Here is a 5,921-nt window from a genome sequence, read left to right as displayed (position 1 = left end):
AAACAGTTGCAGACTGAACTCTTTAGTGGCAAGGAACAAACTTAATGTTCTATAATTTACAAGGTGAATATAGTATATAAAAGTGAGAACGTAGTTTTAAAACCATTCCATGGGAAATCATAAGCAGTTAAGCCAAACCCTAAGATGTTTAAATGTGTATTTATACTTTCCAAAAAGGACTTAACTTGGTTTCCATGGCACTCCATGATCCTTGTTCTCTTACCTCTGTAGCCTTTGGTGGATTCAATTCAATTTGTAAGAACCAGAGTTTCACAGAGACTCTCTGAAAGAAAGGGCATCTCTCATAAGATTTAGCTGATTTTTTCTACCTTGCTCATTCTTTTAGCCTGCTCTATTTTTCTGCTGGAACACAGTGCAGTGCTCTGCACCTATGGTTACTGAATCACTTTTCTTTGACTTTGCTAGTCCTTAAAACTGTTATACAAGTTCCTTTCACCTTAAAAATTCTGAGAAATACAGTCTTCACTCACTTTCTCTTTTTAAAAGCACTGTGTCTCTAATTGCACACAACCTGGTTTCTGCCCCAACACTCTGGTTCTGCATAGCATTTCACAGGTGGAAAGGAACTGAGAGATCACCTGCTAACTCTTGTTTCAGCAAAGAGAAAGGCTGAGGCTTGAGTGCGGCTGTTTCTTCCATATGCACTCAATGTGTATGATCTGTACCTGGGTGTCTGCACGCCTCATCAGGGTTCCTTCTGGAAGGTCCACCAACTTCTAGCTGTAACGCTGTTGTTTCCTCTTTGGTTTTCACTGCACTCCATGTTGCTGGAGCTCCCACCTCAAGTCCCAGTTTTGCTCTCCCTCCGTGTGTCTCTACTTCGCTGCGTCCACTTTATGGGCCTTCCTCTCAAGGCTCCTCTCCATGTTTCTGTCTCTCCTCATGAACTTATTATCCCTCCCAGCTCTTTAGGGATAGATCCCAACACTCTTGGGCTTGGACCTAGTCTCTATGTTTTAACTTTAAATCCTACTATCTGACTCAGTTTTCTCTTCTCCCCAAACCCTCTCTCCCTAGCAAACTTCCTATTTCTGTCACAGTTACCGTAATTATCCCAGTCACTAAGTCTTAAACTCTTGTTGCAGCTTTGACAGGGCTGTTGCTTCTCCACAGCCCATCACCAAAACCTATTAACCTGTCCTTTTCATGTGACTTAAAAGTCTCTCTTCCACCTCCGTAGTTCAAGTTCTCATTTCCTATTTGTCTTCTCAACTTAGGTTTCTCCTGCTCTTCCCACCTCCACTCCCAACCCCACTCCCCACAAAAAGTTGTATAGCCACTACCAAGTTAGTCTTCCTCACCAGCTCATGGTAACAAAAACATCAGTTAATACTTTTCAGTCGTTCTTTGTTGTGAGGTATATACATATCTTACTTCAATTAATCCTAACACAAACCCTATGGGGAAGATACTATTATTTGATTCCCATCTAACAGGTAGAAAATTAAATCTTGTAGAGGTTACAATACTTGGCCAAGTTTACACCAATATAAGTGGCAAAGTTGGGATTCAGAACAAGTCAACAGCCTTTGAAATGCATGGGCTTGTCTTCTACACAGGAGTGGCCTGGACTCTGGGGTCTTGGTGTTGACTCCTAGGTGCATACCCGCTAAACTTCAGTTTTTCCCCTCAATGTCACTCTGTCTTTCCATTTACTAGGTACGGGCTCCTGACTCATGTGTTTTCTAGTTCCTGGTGACTATAAAATCCACAGAATTCTGGACTCCATCCCCTTGTCTGGGACCCTGTTAACCTGCCTAATTTTCGTTACTTCCACACCCTCTCCCCACAACACTCTCTGAAGAATGGCCCATGTACTGCCTGGCTGCTGTAGACCTTAACTCTGGTACCTGCCTGAGGTGCCTGCTCTTATATCTCAGAGAGACTCAGATATAAACCTGGGTGGAAATTTTGGTATATCCTAATTTGTACTTACTCCCCTCAGAACTCTTTAACCATCTAGCCCAACTTTGCCAGTTCTGATATTTCCCTGACCAGTAGTTATGACCAGTCAATTATGACATTATCTTCCTCTCCAGTTTTATTCTAATTAAAATTCACATTAAGGCAAGGTCTGGTCCAGTCCAGCACTGCTTTTATTTCCCCTCCCCTTTCTATTTTCCAGCTTTTCCTGAGGTCTTCCCACATCTCCACAGCTCTCCCAATGTGAAGGATGTATGTTCTATCAGTGATTTTCAGGCTTGGCTATGTATCACAATCACCTGAGAAACAATTCAAACAGATGACAAGCCTACACAGAAATCCTACTGAATTCAGAACAACCAACCAAGACTTCCTTGAATGTTCAATATTTATACATAACAAACAGTAATTATTCATGATGGTCTTAGTTTTTTTTTTTTTAATTATTTAATAAACTTACAAATTACATAGGAGATGTAGGTCAGCTGGCCAAATGCTTGACAGATAACAGGTATCAGTAAATGCTAGTTAGCTTCTCTACTCTTTATTTTAGTCATCACAAGTTTTATAGTCTTCATTAGTTTAAATAAACATTTTTAATAGATTTATATCTCCTGTATTTCTTCCTGTTCTGTATAGTATGGCTGCTTAGTCAAAGTTTCTCTGGCTTACTCTTGACCTTCAATTATCCATTTCAGATTCTTTCTTTGGCATTTTGATATTAAACTCATTTGTTAATCTGTGTATTTCTTAACTTTCTATAAAATTATATAGTCTACCACCTACTCTTTTTTCTACTTTTAATCTTGATCTTTGCTGCTTTATTTTTTGCTATAATTTTCAAGTAATGAAATAGACCTTAAAATCTCAGAGCCATTAATTTGATGTGTTTTTACAATTTTTTAATTTATTTAAATTACCTTTGTCGAGTATTACTGAAAGACCTTGGAACTTAAATTTTAAGTTTTCTGTCTGATTGAAATAGCCTTTATAGGTGAAAAAGGTAGAAGAGATCTAAATCTAAAAGAGATCTTGGATATTATCAGTTCACCTGGTTCACTTACATGTGAAGAGGCAGAGCCACAGGTAAAGTGAATCACCAATGGTCATGCTGGTCACTGGGGCAGGCTCGTTGTTGTGTGTGCATGGGATAGGGGTCATGTAGCATAGAAGAGACTTAATGGTGTCATTTTAAAATTGTACAATTGTTTTTCACCTGTGCCATGCCCCCCTCCCCCCGCCATTTAGTCTTTTATAAAGACAGAAAAATCCTAAGCAATCAGAGGTTTGGGATTTAATAAGTTTACTCCTTCAGTTTCTATTTGCTGTACTCAGTATTTCTTTGAAATATCAGACAGACTTGGCAGTGACAAACAGTGAATTTCTGATCTCCTGTGTTTAAAAATTCAGGGTCTCTGAGTATTCTGTTATAGTGACACTTGTCCAAAATTGGTACTTCCACAGAGTTGGGGAGCATTAAATGTACCAGCAAGAAAAGGTCTTCCTTGAAGAAGAAAGAAAATCACTCCTCAAAACCCAGCAGATCTTTCTGCAAGGAGGTTTTTCCTCCTGTCCCATCTCTGCAGGATGTTTTGGTCCTTTTTATTCCCAGTGGAGCAAGAGAGACTAAAACCTAACCTGAGTTTCAGAATACAAGACAGTGGTGGCTGTGAAGAGTGTGACATGGAACAACCGGGACATTCCTTCACCCCCCATAGCCTATGAATATGCTTCATAGAAAAAAAAAATTGCAAATCTACAAAAATATAACAGCTAGAATTACAAAATCCATCCATCCAAGGGTCGTGGAAGGCAGGAGGAGAGGTTGGAGGGTAAATGGCACAGAGAGATAAACCAAAATATCAGTCCAGGCACTGGTCTGGCAAATGCTAAAGAAGAACTGTAGAAAAACCTGTGGTCCTGTCCTGTCTGGCTCACCTGTGGGAGGAACCATCACAGACTGATGTCAGAAAGATTATTCTCTTTGTGCACTAGAAACAAAAATCCCAATTCCCTGGTGAGAAGGGAATATCCAGAGGGTCCTTGGCGGAATGGGTCCTGCCTCTCAGAGGGTGGGGAGGGGTGAAGAGGAGAGAAGAGTTGCCACAGAGTCCTTTATATCATCATCCTCCCTGGAGTGCAGGTTACTCAGCGACCTGCAACAGCCTTCAGTTAACAGGACACAGATGGAACTCCTCTGTGAAGGCTGAGCTCAGGGCACACTGTAGGCAGTCTGGTATAAGAGTCTCTTACCTAAGAAGACCACCACAAAGAGGTGTGACTGGCTCTTTGCCATTTCTTAAGCTGATAATAAAGAAAGGAAAGAGGATAGAGAAGAGACAGCCACCAACAATTTGCGAGGACTGCACTGCTATGAGGAATGCCAAGGGCAAACCAAATCTAAGCTAGTAGACGGTCTTTTTTTCTAGGTTTGACAACCACTGGTGTGTTTTGATTCCGTTATTGAACTAGAGATATTCAAAGCAGTATAGTGAGCAGAGACATATGCAAAAGACCAACTAGATGACCAACAAGATAGATGGGAAAGAGACTTATGAATATCCCCTGCATGAAGAAAAGAGCATACAGCAAAGAGCTGAAGAGCACATAAGCAATTGTTTTGCTGACAGCGAGGAATGGATGAGGCTTCCTTCTTGATATTTCAAATGCCATATCAGCTGCATCTTCAAACCAACAGCATGGTCAACTTTGTTAAGCAAGACAGGGGGAGCACCAATGAGCCCTGAGAATCAAAGTAAGGAAGAATTCCTACCACGGCCAAACATCTCCATGTGGTGTTGTATCACCTATCGCTTGTGCTGCTACTGACTGAAGCACAGGAAGAAACATTCAATGAAACAAGAAGAGACTGACCCAAAATACTCTGCCATTCCAAGTGCAGTACTGGAAAATTCCAGTGACAATATATGGTCATTCTCATGCTTCTGCTCCATACTGTACTCTCTCTGATGAACCAGGACTCCACTTTCTATTCTCCAATGCTGCTCCTCCCTTCTTCCCTGGATTTGAGCATTTGTTTTGAGTGGTGCAGACAAATACCCCAGATAGACTCCTTGATTCCCTTGGCAAGATCCTGGAGAATTTTGCCACTGTTGGCCAACTCTTCACCATTCAAACTATCGATTACATAGAGGAGAGAGAAGAGCCTCAAATCTCTCATCATGAAGGACATGGCAGCTTAGCACCCCAGCTCCAGCTCCAGCCTGGCTCCTCACCCACCACAGGCTGCTCACCTTCCTCACACTAGTTGCCTCACCCACCAGGGTGCTCCCAGGACACGTTTTCTTTTCATGATGGAGTGCCCTGGGCTAGGTCATGGGACTTCTACCCTTTGCCATCTATTCTGGTTCCCCTTGTGATCACATAGAGTTTTATAGAGTACATTAGTACCATCTAGACTCTTAGCCCCAAATATATCTGCGGCCAATGTCTCTCTTGAATTGGGAAGACTGTACATCTAATGGATTACTCAATATTTTTATTCGACTAGCTAAAAATTATCTCATAATTAACATAGCCAAAATGAGTTTTTTTCTAAAAACCTCCTTCTTCCACAAACTCCTATCTCAGTTGAGGGTACCTTCATCCTTCCAGTTTCTCAGTATTAAAATGTAGGAGACCTACTTGCCTCTTATTTTTCTCTCACATTCTTTCCATTTTGTTGATGGCATTCAAATATTGCTAAAATTCAACTTATATTTCCACTAAAGTGACTGTTACCAGATTTACCTCCACATTATAAAAAGTTAAAAACTAACCAAAATATGTAAAATAATTATCTTGGAACATTGAAAATCACGCAGCATAGTACAATGATCCCTGAGAGGCAAGAAAAATGGTTACATGAGCTCTGCAGTTGGCAGTGATTTCTGCCTGGAGGCAAAAGTCTGGACCACAGAGTAAGGAGGGGAATCACAAGCAGAGCATAGTCGTGACCTTGATTTGAAGAGACAAAT

General features: G+C 41.0%; 1 pseudogene; it reads right to left on the bottom strand.

Annotated features, from left to right (window-relative positions):
* Positions 1 to 4,193: 4,193 nt before the first annotated feature.
* Positions 4,194 to 5,137, bottom strand: LOC105291425 (annotated as a pseudogene).
* Between the last annotated feature and the right edge of the window lie 784 nt (positions 5,138 to 5,921).

Source organism: Pteropus vampyrus, unplaced genomic scaffold (genome assembly GCF_000151845.1).
Source record: "Pteropus vampyrus isolate Shadow unplaced genomic scaffold, Pvam_2.0 Scaffold45, whole genome shotgun sequence".
NCBI classification, from domain to species: domain Eukaryota; kingdom Metazoa; phylum Chordata; class Mammalia; order Chiroptera; family Pteropodidae; genus Pteropus; species Pteropus vampyrus.
This window is presented reverse-complemented; position numbering and strand designations above follow the sequence as displayed.